This window comes from Marmota monax, unplaced genomic scaffold (assembly GCF_021218885.2).
Source record: "Marmota monax isolate L192 unplaced genomic scaffold, Marmota_monax_Labrador192_F-V1.1 WCK01_AAM20220418_F8-fsc00016, whole genome shotgun sequence".
Taxonomy (NCBI): domain Eukaryota; kingdom Metazoa; phylum Chordata; class Mammalia; order Rodentia; family Sciuridae; genus Marmota; species Marmota monax.
In genome coordinates, this window is record NW_026695209.1 from 10,755,756 (window position 1) to 10,776,088 (window position 20,333).

A 20,333-nucleotide genomic window follows, 5' to 3' on the forward strand; every position below is an offset into this window, starting at 1 on the left:
AAGCCAGCCTCAGCAAAAGCAAGGCACTAAGCAACTCAGTGAGACTCTGTATCTAAATAAAATACAAAATAGGGCTGGGGATGTGGCTTAATGGTTGAGTGTCCCTAGGTTCAATCCCCAGTACAGAGAGAGAGAGAGAGAGAGAGAGAGAGAGAGAGAGGAGTCAGCAAATATACTGGGAAAAAAATAATTACAATCTGTTGAGAGCCACAGCCGAAGGGGCCCCAGCAAACTTCCAGCTGCCAGCAAACTTCCAGCTGCCGGCTGATGATTGGCTCACAGCGGCCCCAGCAACATCTAGCTGATTGGCTCCTCTGCGGTGATGCTCATTGGGCTGTTTCCCTGCCCTTTCAGACCACAGAGCTGCTCATTGGGGGACTTTTTTGGCTCCGCCCACATGACCCAGCCAATCGGCCTCAAGAGCAGGAGGATTGTGGGAGGTGGAGAGAAGCTTGTGTGGGAGAGAGAAGCTTGTGTGGGAGAGAGAGGCTTGTGGAAAGCCGGTGGTGGCAGTTGAGGCTCTGAGGGTTTTTCCTGAGAGGCTGTTTTGTTTGGCATGTGTGGTTCTAAAAATAAAGTTAGTTTCTTTTGACAAGTGGCTCCTGATTGTGCCCAGCCAGACTGCGGCAACAATCATATATCTGGTAAGGGATTAGTATCCAAAATACATAAGAAATTTACTCAACTCAATGGCCAAAAAAGCTCCAAACAAGAAATGAAAATGGGCACTAGGATATGAAAAAGTGCCCAATATCACTAATTATCAGAGAACTACAAATCAAATCCATGATGAGATATCACCCCACACCTCCTAGGATGGTCATCATCAAAAAGATAAGAGATAACAAGTGTGGGTGAGGATGTGGAGAAAAGGAAACCTTATATATTGTTGGTGGGAATGGAAATTAGTACAGCATTATAAAAAACAACAGTATAGAGGTTTCTGAAAAATTTAAAATAGAGCTTCCATACAACTATTAATCCCTCCATGATTATATTTCCAAAGGAAATATAATAGAGCCTTTATTCTGACTGAGAAACTGCTCTTAATAACTTAAAGATACTTGATTGAATTTTTTTGCAACATGATCCTTCTTACCAATAGAGATATTGGTACTTCTATATTAATTGCAGCATTATTCACAAAAACAAAATGTGGAATGACCTAGATGTTCATGCATGAAGGAATGGTAAAGAAATTATGGCATCTATATCCCTGTCTATCATCTATGAATATTCATTAAATTTAAAAAAGAGATTATGCTACTTGTGACAACAAGAACAAAACTAGAGAATGTTATGCTAAGTGAAATAATAGATACATATAGAAAAATACTGTACAATCTTATGTATATGTGGAATCTAAAACAATCAGATATGTAGAAGTAGCATGTAGCTTGGTGGTTAGCAGTGGCCAGGAGCAGGATGTAATGGGGAGAGGTGGATTAAAGTGTACAGACTTGCAGCAATGCAAGATGAATCAGCCTAAAGATCTAATGGACAACATGAATACTACAAAATGATGATGATGATGATATTGTAGAATAAACATTTGCTATAGAGCAAATTTTCAGTGCTTTTATCTCTCTCTCTCTCTCTCTCACACACACACACACACACATACAGAGATAGATAGAGAGAGAGAGAGAGAGAGAGAGAGAGAGAGAAAGAAACAAGTTAACTATAAAAGGTGACGGGTATGTTAATATGCTTGGTTGGGCTTCTTCAGATTGGCCCACATTATGGAATCACTGGCAAATGAGATCTTTAAAGGAATTTTAGTAGCTGAATTTTTAGGCATTTTAAGAGTTTTTTAATTTAATAAGATGAATACAAGCCAAGATTTTGCAAATATTGAATAAGAACTATCACTCTTCATCTTAGATTTTTTTTTTAAACAAATCCACAAAATAGTCTGGGATGTATAGAATCAGAAAACAAGATTTAAAAAACGTAGTTGGATAGCAAAAATGAAGAATTTGGTACTGATCAGAGTTTATCTTTAAGAGAAATACCACAGTATTAGGCAAGATTAAAATTCCAAAGTCCATGTGGATGGAATTTTGGAATGTATATATGTATGTGTGTGTGTGTGTGTGTGTGTGTATAATGTATTATACTGGGAATTGAACCAAGGGCTTTACCACTGAGTCACATCAATCCTTTTTATTTTTTGAAACAAGGTCTCACTAAGTTACTTAAGGCCTTGCTAAGTTGCTGAGGCTGGTTTTGAACTTGTTATCTTGTTGCCTAAATCTCCTGAGTTGTTGGGATTATAGGTGTGCACCACAATGCCAGAAGAATTTTGGAATATTTGAGGTGAAATGTAAATTTTAATTTGGATGTCTTATTCTTTGAACTATGAAAAAGTTGTTATCAATGAAATTTTGTTTATAGTACTGAAAATAAAGAGGTTCCCCTTAAAAAAGTCATGTTGTACACAATAAAATATATAATAAAAAATTTAAAAAACAAGTAGAGCAAAATTCTTAGTGTTTTATTGGCAATAATACTGTATTTCCACCTCTCTCTTTTCCAAACATATAGGTAAGAGCTTTATTTAATAGGCTTCTGTCTAGATAAATGGAGTTGTATGACAAAATTTTGCTAGATATTGATTTAACTGAACAAAAGAATATTTCTGGCAAAGGATATAAGTCAATATTGGTAAGAAGGATCATGTTGCAAAAAAATTCAATCAAGTATCTTTAAGTTATTAAGAGCAGTTTCTCAGTCAGAATAAAGGCTCAGATCTTCTAAGGCATTTAACTCTCTTCTGATAGTCAAGCCAACTAATCCTCTATGAATCTCAGGCTCAGACAAAGGCTTGTCTGTGAGGCTCGTTGACATTTCAGGATATGTGGAAGATGATGAGGCCTTCAATCATCAGGAAAAATAAACACATGAGCATTCACATAAGCAGGAAGAAGCTTAAAATGGATGCTGCTGTCTGTCTATAATCAAACTATTATTGATTGTTTCTCCACGGTTCCTTGGACAAAGCACTATTATTTCCATTTAAAGTTTCTTCACAATAATTGTCAACTATAGACATCAGCAGAAGCAGTAAATACCTGTTGAAAAGTTGGGCAGGATGGTGTGCTAGGTATTTGAGTTACGACGAAATATATTGCCTTCGAGGGTCCTAAAATCTTACAAATCCTGCCTTCAGTGTGGATAAAAATTAGAGAAAATAAAAATGTGGATTTGAGGAGTAAAACATGAATTTATTGCAAATAGTACAGGAGAGATTTTGACAATGTTGGCGGTTGTGGAAATAGAGATAAGTAGTAGACTTGGGAAATATTAGGATATAAAATCTAAGCATCTCAGTGAGGGATTGAATGATAGGAGGCTAGAATTAAAAGTGATTCCTAGGATTGTGGTTCTCTTGGATGGATAGGTGGTGAAACCTTTTGCTATGAGGTAGAGTAGTGGGAAGGGATTTTGTTTGTTTTGGGATTGAATCTGGAGTGTATTTTGGCACAGTATTCAGATCAGAGGAGTGGTCTAACTGGAGATAGAAATGTAAGGCATTTGATTACAGCTGGTAATTGAAGTCATCCAATGTGGGAATAAATTTACTATGGTAAGATTGTACAGTGAGAAGACAATCTGCAAGAGAGATGATTTTGGGGAGTCTCTATACCTTAGTGATAGAAAAGAAGAGTGATCCTGCAACAAATTCCTAAACTTAAAACAAGTTCATAGACCTAAGGTCTCTTACATGAATGGGGTGGGGGAAGGCTGGGTCCCATTGAAAAGGAACCTTGCTACACAGCGAAAAGATATAATGTGAATATTCCTTATAGTCCTCCTGAGAGAGGCCTGTGACTATTTATCATGATGATTATGTATGGGGGAAGAGTAAGATCACATTTTTCAGGGACTGTTTGACACTGACTCTTGACTGCAGCTAATTTGTGAAGATCCTATTGGAAGATCCCAATCAGAGTTCGGGTTTTGACTTGTGTTCATTGAATAGTGGGTGGTCCAGTGGTTCTCTGGATTCCTTTTATGGTCAGTCCTCAGTTTAGAATGTATAAGCAGCATGGACATATTCAGAAAATGGTAGAATTCTCGCATAGATTCCTTGACCTTTCCTTTACTATAGGTAAGTAAAGCTCTGTTCTGGTCACCTGAGCTGCCTCTTTCTATCAAAACAGTAAACCACAAACAATTCCATATTTCTGGAGGACTACAAAGATTAATACCATCATAAAAGACTTGAACAATGCAGGTGTGGTAATTCCTTCCGTATTCTCATTCAATTCACTTATTCAGCCGGTGCGGAAAATGGACAGAGAGATCTTGAAGAATGACAGTGATTATGCCAAACTTAGACAGGGGGTGATTTCAATTAAAAATGCTGTTCCAAACATAATTTATTGCTGAAACAAACCAATCCATACTCTGGTACCTGATAAGCAGTTGTTAACAGCAAAAGATTTCTCTAGACCTATAATTAAAGCTGTCACAAACTGCTCTCTCTTGACAGAATAACAATATACCTTCACTATCTTCATCCTTATGTCATAATTAGGTCTTCAGGATTACCTCTCCATCTCACATTTTACTTAGAATCATCATATTAATGATAGCATGATGATTGGATAAAAATATCAGTATTGGATAAAAATATTAGTTGTATTAACCTATTTTCTGTTATATCCCGAAATACTTGAGGCTATATACTTAATAAAGAAGAGAGGTTTATTTAGCTGACAGTTCTGGAGGATTCTGGTGATGGCCTCTTGGCAAACCAGATCATGGTGGGTGCATGTGTAGGAAAGAATCATAACATTGCAAGACAAGAAAGTGGGGAGGGAGGTGGGGAGGAGAGGGGGAGGGAGGGGGAGGGGGGAAAGGAAAGGAAAGGGAAGAGAAGAGAAGAGAAGTGAAGTGAGGTGAGGAGAGGGGAAAGAGGAGAGAGGAGAGAGAGACAGACCAGTGTCCCTGAAGAACAACATTAATTCCTTCCAAGGGCATTCCTTCAATGATGTAATGTCTTCACATGCTCCACCTCTTGAAGGTCCCACTGACCTCTTAACATTTTCACACTGGGGACCAATCTTCTAACACATGAACTTTTAGGGAACTAACTGCATCCAAACTATAGCATAAGTAATAATTCCAGACACCTTACTGAAACACATACATATCAGAGTATGGGGCAAAAAAACCCACAAAATTTAAGTTATCTATTACCACAGTAAAATTTGTAAGGGTCTAGTACGAGGGTATTTTCAGATTTTTCTTTTCTTTTTTTTTTTTTTTTTGGCAGAGTGAAGGTCAAATTTCTGTATTTTGTCTTTTCTACCATGAAGGAAGTGGTACGATGCCTAGTAAGCAACAATTAACTTGGGAGGTAATGTATACTTCATTCAGGTATGGTATTCTGGTCCATTTGCTAGATAACTTGAAAAGCTCCCAGTATTTAAAAATGCCAAAAGTAAGAGAAAGTCCTATAACAAGGCCCGATTGTTATGCAAGCTATTCTGCCACTTGAGAAAATCCAGAGGATATGATGGTGGTTGAAGTGTCAGTGGTGGATAGGATTGCTACATAGTCTTTGGCAGGACCTCATAGTTAAATTATAGCACACTGACTTTTATGATTTTGAAGCAAAGCTACTATCACCTATAGGTAATATTTCTCCTATTGAAAACAGTGTAACTATGAACAGCTAAGTGAGAGTTCATTGATGATGGGAGCTTCCCATTTATGATGGGAGCTCAGGTTCCACAGTAACTGGATGGTCCATGGTCAAGCTGATTTTCAAAAGAATAGCCACAAGTTAAACATGCACAGCAACACTCTGTCCTCCAACAGAAGTTATATATATATATTGTAACTGGTCTTAAATCGGTCAGAGACTGTAAATTGTATATGGAAGTACTCAGATGGCCATGGTTCAAACTCCTTCTATACTGCCTGTTGATTATCTCATGGAATTTTCCCATTACCAGTTAGCAGAGGAAGATAGTACTACACATTATGCTGACACCAACCAAAGTAGATGGCCACAGCACTATAGCTCCCCTTTGGGATGGCACTAAATGTCACTGGAGAAGGAAAATATCCCCGTTAGAGAACTCCCAGCAGCTTTGTCTAGAAGGGTAGATGGCTGGAGATAAAGACCTCTTAACTTTGCCATCCCTGTTTTTGCTGAAGAGCTTATGAATAGAGTAACTATGGTGACAAGGACAGGGATTAAACATGGACTTCCCAGCATAGATTTCATTCACTAAAGTTCATCTGTCTTCAGACACTGTTAAGGATCCAATTTGTTACAAGTAGGGACCCACTCTGAGCCTCCAATATGACACCTCTCCTGAGAGTATTAACCAATTAATTACATGGCAGCAGGTTGGTTACCTAGGATTTATATCATGGAAGAGGTAGTGTTTGTTTTTCTTGGAATGGATTTTTACAGTGGACACACATTTACTTTTTCTTCCTGGAATATTTGTATCAAAACTACCCCCATGAACTTAACAACCCCCCATATTCCATACAATATTGCTTGAACTCATTTTATACAAAACAAAGTGAGGTACTGGGCTCATGCTCATGTAATTCATTATTCATGTTGCATTCTCTCTCCTTAAAAAAGCTAGACTGGTACAATGGTGGAGTGGTTTTTTTGAAGCTCTGTTACGATGCTAGCTGGGTGATGATATCTTGTTGGACTATAATTTCCTTTAGGATGCAGTATATGTTTGCAATCAGTTGGTAATACATGGCCTTCATCCTCTCATTACCAGTGTTCACTGTTTAGGGAATCAAAGCATGGAAATGGGAGTGAGATGTACTAATAATTTATTTTTCCAAAACTTTGAGCTCTGCTAGATGAGAATTCTTTTATTCCCAAGGGAGGAATGCTCCCACTAGAAAATACAGCAATGATTCCCTTCATTTGAAAATTGAGCCTGATGCTTGACCACTGTTTTAATCAGTATTTTCACTGCTGTAACCAAAAGACCTAACCAGAACATTTTTTTTTTCTTGTATTGGGGATTAAACCCAGGGGCACTTAACCACTGAGCTTCATTCCTTTTTATTTTGAGACATGACCTTCTAAGTTCCCGAGACTGGCCTTGAACTTGCAATTCTTCTGCTTCAGCCTCTCAAGTTGCCTTCTTGAACACAGGCATGTGCCACAGTGCCTGGCCTGACAAGAACAATTTTAAGGTGTAAAAATTATTTGGGGGCTTGTGGTTTTAGAGGTCTCCATTCATAGATAGTCCTTTCCATTCCTTGGGGCCTGGTATGAGGCAGAACATCATGGCCGAAGTGTGTGGCAGAGGAAAGCAACTGGGAATAGAGCATCAGTAAGCAGAGAGAGAGAGAGAGAGAGAGAGAGAGAGAGAGAGAGAGAGAGAGAGAGAGAAGTGATAGAGAGTGTTCTGTGCTCAACAAGGACAAAATATAAACCCCAAATGCATGCCTCCTGGTTCACCTCCTCTAGTCACACTCTACCTGCTGTTACTACCCAGTTAATCCCTAGCAGGGTATTACTTCACCGATTAGGGTTAAGACCCTTATAACCCAATCATTCCATTCCTAAACCTTCTTGCATTGTCTCAAGCATGAGCTTTTAGGGAACACCTCACATCTAAACCATAACACATCTTACATTTTGGACTGGTAAATTCAACAGGTTAAGAAGGAGTCTCCCTACTGACTCCTTCACCTGGGATGATCGATCATTACCATAAGAGGAAATTAGGTTGTTTCTATCTAATATCAATAGGGAGGAGTATTTTTGGAATGCAGGAGACCCACTGAAGGGCAACACATTATTCTTATATCCTTTGATTAAAGTCATGGAAAACTACCATCCAAAATAGAATGCCAGTTGATCTAGGCCTTTTAGGAATAAGGGTTTGGTAAATTTTCTAGGCAAAAAGCCATGACCATTTGGATATTTAAATATCAACACTCATGTAGGTTTAATATGGCTTATGAGAACAGAATCTGATGGAGCATAATAGAATTCTTTCAACAAACTGCAGGTGTTGGAAAGTTGGCTACTTTCCCCTTTTCCAGCAGTAAAAATAGTGCAATTTTCTCATTAAAAAAAAAAAAGGAACAAGAAGATGAATGTATCCATCATTCAATGAAAGGAAAGAATAATAAGACACTATGCTACATAGAGCTGCCATAACTGATTGTAGTAACCCTATATTAGAAAGAAAGAAATTTAGAAGAATTTTGTTTTCTTCTTCAAGTTAGAACTTCCTATGATACACTGTTTCAAGCAAGTAAAACAGTTTTGACCAAATAATATGTTTGCTTTTTAAAAAAAATTTGAAGGCTTGATCATATAATATGGAGACATCCATATCAAGCAATAGAGTCTTTAAAAAGAACAAAAGATCTTAGAAATTAATCTATTGGACGCCTTTTGCAATTTTAAAGATGGTCTAGCTCCTAGCTTAGGAAGACTAGAAGAAGTGGGGCAATTTCAGATGCTACATTTTTAATACTTTTCTAGTAGTTAGTCTCAAATAAAACAGTCAACCAGTTGTTAGACCAGAGGATTACAGAACGTTACAGGTATTGATCTATCCTATAGCATTTTAGGAATTGAAAGTTAAGAAGGGAAAACCTCAAATATGTGCCGGGTAACACAAGAGTATATTTAAAAATATTTTAGGGCAGCCATGTGTAGCCTGGAATATAGACTCAATTATAGGAAGTCATGTCCAGATTCAGTTTTTATAGCATCACCATAAATACTCCTGGACAGCACTAATGGGATTGAAAATGTTTCCCTCCCGAGAGAGAGCAAAGTGGAGAGTTTCAGATAGAACTATCGAAGGCAGCAGTGATGACATTAATTTGATATCCAAACTTAAGATGAGGCCTCTGCCTATGTGTATTCCTGTATATCTGTTTACTTTAAAAATAATTTAGAAGTGAGAAGGATGTCACATAAATATATATTTACAATCTGAATTGAAAATTTAGGTTAGATTTTTTGAGCTTAAGTTTATTCATCATGATACCTACTTACTGTACTAAAATTTATGGAGGCCACCAAGAACAAGTTGAAGAAGATAATATTGTATTTTTGTGTAATCTAAACAGAATAAACTACTGTACTTTTCAATATCTTGTGCTGGCTTCCATATTCTTTCATGTCTAGCAATTGCCATTCTTCTTATCTGGGTTCCTGAATATAGCAGCAATATTATTCTTTTTTTTTTTTCTTAATCAAAAATTGTTGGGAATAAAGATTTGTTAGAATTCTGGGGTAAAAAGAGTCCACAGTTTTTATATGAGGGTTCAAAGGGGCTTTCCTTTAAGTAAGATTAACATGACATGTAGTTTCTTTTGATGTTTTGGTTTTTACTGACCTTATTGAAATCTAATTTACGTAATGTGAAACTCACAGTCCAGGTTTGAAACATTTCCATTGCCTCAGAGTTTCTTTGTGCTGTACTGGTGTCAACTCTCACTCATTTCTAACCCCAGGCAAAGTGAAATGGTTGGGTTCTATGGTAAATTTATATTTAATTTTCTTTTCAAAATGATTGCACCATTTTATATTCCTACCAGCAATATAAGAGGGTTCCAATTTCTCTCCATTCTTGCTAACATTTGTTAATTTTTTATCTTTTTGTTTTGTTTTATTTTGTACTGGTGACTGAACCCAGAACCTGGTGCATGCTAGGGAAAGCACTCTACCACTAAGGTAGATACTTTGCCCTTTTTGTTGTTTATTTTGAGACTGGGTCTTGTCCAGGCTGGCCTCCAAAACAATAAATAGCCCAATCGATAAATGGGCAAATGAACTAAATACACATTTCTCAACAGAAGAAATAGAAATGGCTCCATAGTATATGAAAAAGTATTCAACATCATAAGCTATTAGAGAACTGCTAATCAAAACTATACCAAGATTTTATCTTACTCCAGTTAGAATGGAAAGTCAAGAATAAAAATAATAATAAATGCTGGCAAACATATGGGGGAAAAGGAACATTTACCTGGTGTTGGTGGGATTAGAAATTAGTACAACCATTATGGAAATCAGTATGGAGGCTCCTCAATAGACTAATGGAACAACCACCATATGACAGAGTTATACAACTACTTAGCATTGCACCGACACCAAAGCCAGACAAAAACATTACAAAAAAACAAAACAAAAAAACTACAGATCAAAGTCTTTTATGAATATTAATGCAAAAATCCTAAATAAAATAATTACAGACCAGATTCAGCAACACATTAAAAATATTATACACCATGAAGAGGTAGGATCTATTCCTGGAAAGCAAGACAGGTCAGCATATAAAAATCAATCAAATATATATAGTGCACCACATTAACAGAACGAAAGCTAAAAACCAGCAATCCTACTTCTGGGTATATTTACAAAGGAAATGAAATCATTGTTGCAGAGAGACATTTTCATTCCATGTTCCCTGCAGCAGTATTCACAATAGCCAAAGTCAAGAAACAACCAAAGTATCCATCAAGGGGTCAAAGGAAAAGGAAATGTTATATGCAGGCGCATTCACTCATACACACATACATGGATGTGTATTTGTGTGTGTGTGTGTGTGTGTGTGTGTGTGTGTGTAACGGAAAGAAATTCAGTCCTAAAAAAAAGAGAAGGAAATCCAGCCATTCACAGCCACAAGGATAAAAGTAGAGGATATCATGCTAAGTGCAATAAGCCAGACACAGAAAGATAAAGACTGCATGATCTCACTAATATGCATAGCCTGAAGATGTGGAACCCACAGAGACACAGAGTAGAACTGCCAGGAGTGACTGCCAGGGGCTGGGATGGAGGAAACAAGAGGCTTTTGGTCAAAGGGTACAAATTTTTTGTTATGTAAGATGAGTAAGATCTGGAAATTTAATGTACAATATGGTAACTGTAGTTAATAATAATGTATTATATACTTGAAATTGCTAAGATGGATTTTAAATGTTCTCATAACAATAGTATCTATATAAGGTGATGGATGTTAATTTTGGTAATCATAATATATGCATGTATTAAAACACCACATTATACTACTTAGTTATATACAATTTTAGTTTTCAACAATATGAATATATATCTTGGCACTGTTGTCAAGATCAGATGACTACATCTATATGGGTTTGTACCTTCTATTCTATCTTATTGGTCTATGGGTCTGTTTTGCCAGTACCATGCTCCTTTTGTTACTGTAGCTCAGTAGTATAATTTAAAATTAGGTAGCATAATATCCCTAACATTGCTTTTTTTTCTTAGAATTGCTTTGGTTATTGTTATGGTTTAGGTATGAGGTGTCCCCCAAAGCTCATAAGAAAAAATGCAAGAAGGTTTAGAGGTGAAATGATTGGGTTACGAAAGACTTAACCTGATCAGTGCCCTGATCAGTGCATTAATCCCCTGGTAGGGATTAATTGGGTGGTAACTGTAGGCAGGTAGAGTGTGGCTGCAGGAGGTGGGAAGATATACCCTTTGAGGTATATATTGTCTATATTGTATCTGGGAAGTCGAGTTTTTCTCTCTTGCGTCTTGACCTTGAGTGGCTTTACTCCACCACACTCTTGTGCCACGATGTTCAGCCTCACCTTGAGCCTGGAGAAATGGAGCTGGCTATCTGTGGACTGAGACCTCTGAAACTGTCAGCCCCAAATAAACTTTTCCTCCTTAAAATTTTTCTTTTCAGGTAATTTGGTCACAGCAGTGAAAAAGCTGATTGAAACAGCTATTTTGGGTCTTTGATTCTTCTGTATGAATTTTGGGCTTTTTTTCCCTATAACTAGACACTTTAGATAATATATTGAAAAAACTCTGGATTCTTCTTTTTGTTTTTGCACATTGTTGGTGTTGATGTTGTTGTTGTTGTTGTTGGTGGTGGTGTGTGTGTCTTGTGTGTGTTTGTAGATGAATGTTCAGTAACTTGCTTGGACTAAATTCATGGAGTGTATTCTTTTGCACAGTGTTCATCCTCTGATATTTCTGCTATTTTTAAAAAACATTGTCTATGTTCTTAAAGATATTTTCCTAGGGATCATCTCTATGACATCATAGCTTAGAGCTCCGTAAATAATTCTTCAAAAATTGTACTCAAATATCTTGGGCCAGTAAGACTCTCACCCTCTTTGTATTGATCTATGTGTTTGAATATTCAAAATCCAAGAAGTTTACAAGTCTGTCAGTTTTAGATTTCTTTCAGGCCTTCACATTTCTTCTGTGCATGTATAAGGATGAATCAGTGGCCACGGCCCTTTCTGGTTTCTCCTACACATGTGCGTGTCTGTATAGCCTACCAAATTTCTAGACTCGTGGGAACGTTTCAAGTCCCATTAAAGCTATCTCATTCACTAATCTTGTTAATTTTCTAACTAGTCTGATATTTTGTCACTTCCTTGGACCAGGAGTGCCATCTTAGTGTAACTGTGTCATTGGTCTTTCCTTTTCCTTTTTCACAGGTTTGTGTCTGTTTGGGGCAATGTCCCCCTGGTCAGAGAGTTGTTCAACCCTCCACTCCAAACCTGAATCTACTCCAACAGCAAAGCTGCTGTTTCTCACAGCTTGCTGTCCTCACAACTACCACGCCAACAAAGCTGGGGGACGGGGGGAAGGAAGCAAACCCAGATAAAAATACTGCAGATCTCACTGTTCTCCTTGAAGGTTTTTCTGGAATAATTTCCTCTCAATTTACTGCGTTCCTTTGGACAATTTCTGGAGTTCTGAAATCATTATTTTTGGCAATTTTTTTCTACATTTTTTTTTTCTGGGAGAGTATTTGCTGAGCTTCTTATATTGGTAGTTTCCTATCTGAAATAATCACAATAATCACTTCCTTTTTAGTTTTCAATCATGTGTCAAGTGGTTGAGATGCCAGGTAAAAATAAGCATCTTTTACCTCTGGCTCCATCAGTAGTATACAGATGCTCCTCATCTTAAGATGGGATTACATCATGAGTAAACCCACTACAAGTTAAAGATATAGTAATACATCTCACTTATTTAACATCAATCTTAGCAACACAGTATTCTGCAGGGTATTGGTTGTTTACTCTCATGAGCACATGGCTTACTGGGAACTGCGGCTCTCTGCTGCTGCGCAGCATCATGAGGGAGTATAGTACTAAATATTGATAGCATGGGATAAGATCAACAGTCAGATTTGAAGCACAGGTCTGACAGAAGGCATATTGCTTTGGAATCATAAAGTGACAAGCTTGTAAATTAAACCACCATAACTTTTGTACCATTTATATTCTGATTTCTAGAAATATATCTATAATACTGAGATATATATCTGTAATACTGAGATATACCTGAACACGGGTGATTTTGTTCAGATACTGGAATGAATATTTTGCATTATTTTAGATACTTTGTCTAGGAGTATTTTGTGTTGCTATGATGAAAAACTGCAAATTGGATACTCTACATAGAACAGAAATTTATTTCTTGATCTGGAGCCTCCTGAGTCACTGAGATTATAGGTGTGTGCCACCATCCCTTCTTGGGGATTAAGTTTCTACATGAATTTTGGAGAAAACAAAACCATCCAAACCCTAACTCTTCATCTATCTCAGCTCCATGAAGGGGAATAATGGAACAGGAGATAAAACTGAAGGTGATAGAAATGGTACAAAGAGTAGCATGGGTATTTGTGACATCCTTTCCATTCTCTTTCTGGGTGAGTACAACATATAGGAGGTCAGACACGACCAACAAAATACATAAACCTGTTTGAAACCAAAAATCCCTGAAGCCTTCCGAGACCTGAACCAACATGTTTTGTAGGTTAAATGTACAACAATCATTTAATGAGAAAAATCAGACAGTTATATTTTACCATGATGGCATATAAAACAGAAATGAATCTAATTTGATAGCTTCAGGGGGTCATATTATCATCTGATGCATATTCTGAAAAGAAATTGTGATTTCTACTTTTTAGAAACTTATGACCAAATTTATCTTCTTATTTATCACCTGTGGGGAGTTTGGGGGAAAAAACACGTACAGTTAAGGGGAGAAAAAGACTAAGCAAAGTCCTTCTATTTAGGTAAAATTAAATTTCACTAAAACAATGGAATTTAAAATTCAAATGTTTTCAGAGCAGTTGTAGTTATCATTGTTTCCACTAAGGTGTGCTAGATCTCTAAATATTATTCATGCTCTTGTGTTACCAGATTCACTGCACTGAATTCAACAGTGTTCCCTGCCTTCCCTGGGGCTGCCAAGCCCTTGCTGCACAGGAGATTTTAGAGCTGAAATGAAGATATGCTGCACAAATTCAGCTAAAACACAAAGGCGAACAAGTGAAAAGGACAAATAGTTGCATTTTGAATTGGTGAATTTTATAAACAGACTCATATATTGGCTTTGATTTTGAGGAAATTGGTTTATCTGAGAAGTTCTAGAAGGTTAACCCGAAAGAAAGACGTTTTCCAGGCAATTTTTCTTCGAATAAAACCCTTTAATGTCCTATTATTATTTATAACTAGTGCTACAAATGTGAGTTATCTTTGCTTTAATAGCATATCAATGTGACTCTCTCATGATTCCTAATGATTTAAGACCCTAAAGATTTCCAAGATCATTGAGTGAAATTTGAAAAACAGTTAACACAAAGAGCAGGAGGTAGTCCTGTGCTGGATGCATAATTAAAACTTTTCTTGGAGAGAAAGAAAAATTAATTCTTTTCATTTGCAGCAATGAACTTATTTTTTTTCCCCAAGTCTTAAAATCACCAACCAGAAGTTTAGTTGTTTTGCTAAAAGCTTTCTACATATTTAGTAACTTAATGATAGACTCTAAAATATTTGCCAGGAGAATATGCCAACTTTTCTCACAGTCCAAATATGGGTGCTTCATAGATGGTACTAGATATTCACCTTAGTCCAGAAGCACTTTCATATGTGGAAATAGCTTCTTTTGGTCATAAAATTTCATTTGGGGTGTGCTTTGGAGTTTGTTTCGTTATCTCACCATTTTTTCAGTTAGAAAGACAAGTTGTACCTCCCTATCTCCAATCTAGATCCTTAGTTCAGCTGCTAGTCTGCTCAGATAATTTGCTGTCACGATTTTGATTATATTGCCTACTTATTATAATCAATCACCTTTGAGTAGTAATTTTTTTAAAATTAGCTCTAAATTGAAATTAACCTTTAAAAAATCTCAAATAAAATAGCAATTAACTTTAAATTGTTGATAAGGTTTATTTGTGAAGGGAAAAGGCATTTTTATGCAGTTGCACAGTTACTTTATAAAGTGGCAGTTGATAAGTAACTATAGCTTGTCTTAAAAATAACAACTTTATTGAGTAGAACTAAAAATTTTCCACCAAAATAGATATTTTTTCATAGATACTGTTGTTGTTTCCTAGTTTGTATCATTATAAAACACTGCGTTAGAAGTCCAGACCAATTTTCATAATATTAAAAAAAACATCTTCTTGAGTCTGTTATGATTCCTTTTGTTTGGAGGAGTTTTCAAAATAATTGCAATTAGAGTGCATAATCAAGTCAGTGAATTCTCATCTATATGAACAATTTCATTGGAATATTGGAGAAAATGACATGTGTTGTGGTTCTCTTACCTTCTCATCTGGTTTATTATGTCAATGAGTTGAGCAAATGTGAAATGACATCTTTACTTTTACTGAAATATGTTAAAACAACATATCTCAGTAATGTAGAATAAGGAAACAATTTAGGACAGCAAAGTTTTTACAACATTAACCCAGAAAACCCTTTCATTTGTGAGATTATTTGAGGTGATTTATTGCCACAATTGTCTCCATAATTATCGCCTCCTAAGTAATGGTGATTAATGATTACTTCCTAAAACCTTATGTAAGGGAATACGATTCATTAAATCCATTTTGAACACATCTAGAGGTAGATGGGAGTAGTTTGTTCCCCCAAATAGAAGTTTACAGGAATTTTTATTCAATTTAACACAAAAATGAAACAAATAGACCTCTTTATTCCCCATGTTAACAAGTTTTAAAGAAATACTCTCTAAAAACAAAGAGGAATGAATGTTGAATATCAGCAAGAGTTAAAAGGTAATGAGAAAATTAAGAACATGCAGGAAAGTATCTAAACATACTAATTATTTCTTTAAATGATACAAAGAACAAAATGAAGATCTTCTGCATTTGGAACAGCAGCAGCTACTGCAGAATGAAACCTGCTGGGAAACTGAGAAGGCATTTGAGTGGTGCTCAGCTTGCATTATGAGGCAGCAGTTCATCTGGTTTGGTTTAGACTCAGGGCATTAATAGGTGTGTTTTCTAAAAAGTGAAGCCTGTTTGAAATTTAATTAGAAGTGTGGAAACTCTACAAGGAATATTTATATCAGCTAATGCTCTATAATAGATATAAAAGAAAAGAAAAATACTTCATTTCCTTTTTGACAACAAGTGAAAATAAAAATGTTCTCTAGGAATGCTTTCCCAGAAATATTTAAAATGAATATAGATAATGCAAATTCAATAGATGGTTCTTTGGGAAATATGAATATATTACAGTAGTAATAATAATCGTGTGTGTGTGTGTGTGTGTGGGTGTGTGCACGCGCGCGCGCACGCTTAAGTGATTGAGGTAGGGTGCAAACCCTGAGTGAGTGAATTAGAAAGCACTACTCATCTGCATTTGTAGAGAAAAATTGGCTTGGTTCAATGTTAAGGTTATAGTAAGAGACCAACATGAACTAGATAAACCCACTTCAAGCTTTCAACAAAGCTATTTTGTTACTGAAGTGAGAAATTCCAAACCTGTTTTGGAACAGGAATGAAGTTTGGCTCTACAGAGGACATGGAGCTAAGGAGGGGAAGCAGCTGGGTAGAGGAACAAGGCCTCTGTGTTGGAGGTCCTGGGAGCGTGACCACAAGGACTCCAGGAAGGTCAGAGGGAAAATTTTATTTCACAATTTCATTAGTGTCACTCTGAATTAATTTTTATTCAGGTAGAAGAGAGCTATGTTGCACAAAGAACTAGGGCAGGATACTTCTTCACATGGATTGGTTTTCATTAATATTCTTTTTTTGTTTTTAAATAATTAGAGTACAAATAAAACTAAATTTCACTTATAAAGGCTTAAATTTGGAAGGAAGAAAGCTGAAAAGAGGAAACTTCCAAACGGTTGGTGGGCAGGTGAGATTGGGTGGGGAAGACAAAATCTTGGATGACACAGTCTAATTTCCCAGTGAGCAAATCAGCTTATAAAAAACTCAGGATTAGAGAAAATATAAATTATAATAGGTTAAGAGTGGGAAAAGTATAAGCTTAGCATCTGAAAAAATTAATTAAAAAGGTGGTCTGTAACTTTGGCTGTTTCCTGCTGTTCCATGCAACTTACTTGCAGTATCAACAGAGAGAAATAAATGGCTTCAGTTTCTTAGGAGGAGCAATTTCTTTTCACTGTGTTCTGTAGAACATGGGAGAGAGTTTTATGATTAGTAGTTATTACTTTGTATTAATCTTAATTTTTCTTTTAAAATGCAAATGCCCAAGAAATATATATGTTATATTGAGTCCCATTGGTGGGAGGATGGGCTTAATTTTGCCAAGGATGAGTCACAGAATTAGTGAAAGAATGGTTTATAATTTAACTTTCCTTTATGCAGATTTTACTAATTCTGTTTTTCTGACCATATTGGTTGCTTATATTGGAAAAAGAAATGAAATATATGTAACCCATGAATAAAGTTATTTAACTATATTATAATCTTAGATTCTAGGGGCTCTGGAACATGTTTATAGTTACTCACTTAATCCTTATAGCCAACATTATCAATAAACCTTCTCTTTTATCAGGCAAAGACAGATAATTTTTGTGAGCATACTTTTTAACTAGGTCAAGTTTACTATTAGTCCATTCAAGGAAGCCATTTTCAAAGAGATGCAACATCCACAGAGAATCATTTAGTTTGCTCTTTGGCTGGTCTCAAGGTGGGGTAATTGTGTTTATTTAAGATATGGACTCAGATACACCTGCAGCGAATAGTCTTCAGTTTTGGTAATGGGCATTTATACTTGATGTTGACACCTCACTCATGAAATATTTTTATCTTCTTTGTCTCTCATGTCTATTGCTTCATGTTCTTGAAAGTGCAGCTTGTCTACTTCATTAATATTTTAATTCTTAGAGCCAAAAGAAGCATTTTACTGCAGGACATTATTCATATGTGTTGGTTTTCTTTAATATTCTTTTTTGTTTTTTAATACTTAATGTACAAATAAAAAACAAATTACTTTAGAAAAACAAACCCCATAAATCCATAGCAAATAGAAGAGTTGGACTGAGATATAATGAGCTTTGACAACACTAAACCATGAGTCAAAATATAATCTGTATTTATTTTTAGTGGTGAATATTACTTTTATATTTATTTTTTAAAGTTGAGGTCATGTGATATATGCAAAAGAGGGAAAATGTCAGATTAATGGGTTATGCATAGTTCATGCTTTTCTGAAGTGAGTTTGAAATTTGTTGCATGCATAGTTTTTTTACTGTTATCTCAGAGGACAAAATTACTAGTTCTTCCCTAAGACACCCAAGTATTCCAAGAACATACAGCATGCCAGCGTGTTTCTTCTGTCTGGTCTTTGTTAAGGATGTTTAATGTCCCCGAGAAGCCTTGAAGATGCTCATCAGTTCTCTATTTTATGTTCTACTCAAGCAGTCCTTTGTTGTGACTCTCCTCCAGTTAAAGGAGAGAAGATGGGGTTTCTCATTTTAATTGGTCAATGGGGAAATCCCTGCCGTGTGGCAAATCTCTTTTTCATTGCTGAACACAATTTTTGCTTTTCTGTGTTTCTATCCTCATGTCTGGAGTGTGAGATATTTTATCTAGGACAGAGAATAAGAAAGACATTTTAACAGTCAACGGAGCAGAGTACTGATTTAACTTGTATTAATTTTTCTAGATACCACATTGGGAGCTGAAAAACCACAGATTCAGATTTTTAAAAAAGGATAGGAAATACTGTGTATACATAAAATACTCTACCTCCCCAAATCTCTAAAATAATTACAAAAATAAGAAAAGGGAAAGGAAATAAGAAAAGGGGAAGGAAAGCACTGAATATATAGAATAAAAAGCTTTAGAAGCCTTCTACCTGAGGTGAAATGATATCATGGGTTGCCAAAGTGGTAATGCGTCTACCTCAGCTATAGAGTAGAAACCAAAATTTGATTTTATATGCAACAGAGAGGTTAGTTCCTCTTAAATGAATGCATTTTAGAATTTAAATCAGAAAGTTAAAGGAAGGAGCTACCACCCATATAAAATTAAAATATATAGGGGCTGGGGCTGAGGCTCAGCAATAGCACACTGGCCTGGCATGTGTGAGAAACTGGGTTCAATTCTCAGAACCACACATAAATAAATAAAATAAAGGTCTATCAACAACTAGAAAAATATTTTTTTAAAAAATTAGAATATAAAACAGTTGCATTATTAGCTATCTGCTCCTCTTATCCTATTTTCTTAGGCAGAAAAATTTTCCATTGGTGCTTTATTGTCAACTATATTGTATAAAACAAAATGGTTTCACTTTCAATAAGACTTGAACATGACTATGGACTGTTTCTAATATTTTAATATAAAGTTCAACGCAATATTTTTGTAGCTAATTTAAAAAAATCTTACATTTTGCTAAGAATTTTGGTAATTGACTGAAAACTTAAACTTATATTCTAAAATGAGACTATAAGTCAAGCTTTAAACTTCATACACTTATGCATGACTATAACATTCAAAGTCAATTTAATACAAATACCATTTATTGTTATTTTCTTTTTCAGTGGAAGAGTAGTTCTCTTAGGCTCCAGCATATTTTTAGTAGCTATAGATGTATTTAAGACTTCAATTTTTATTTGTTTCTTTCCTTTCTATGTGGTAAAATTCTCTTTTAAGTTTTTCAAGTATTGTTTCTAGAGAAAATGTATTCCTTAACTTTCCCTGTGCAGATATGAATTATATCATTATCATCAATGCCCTTGCAACTGGAACACAGAAAGTCACACAGGCAAATGTACAAGAAAATAGGTTTGCTTTCTTCCCGTGAAGACAATAAAGGATTTCTCTTAGACAGTAAAAACCTAAAGTTAGAAATTTATTGGACAGAGGACAGAGGGCAATCTGTGGTTATGTTGGGATTTTCACAATTTATTTAAAATTTACAACAGTTTTTACGTGGCATTTATAAAGGAAAATATCATCTTTACTCTATGAAGTCATGAATACTATTTTATAGAGTGTGTTGGGGGAATTATGGTTTGAATTTTGAATTAATGCAGAAAAACTAAGGACAACCAACATAAAACAGTGTTATGT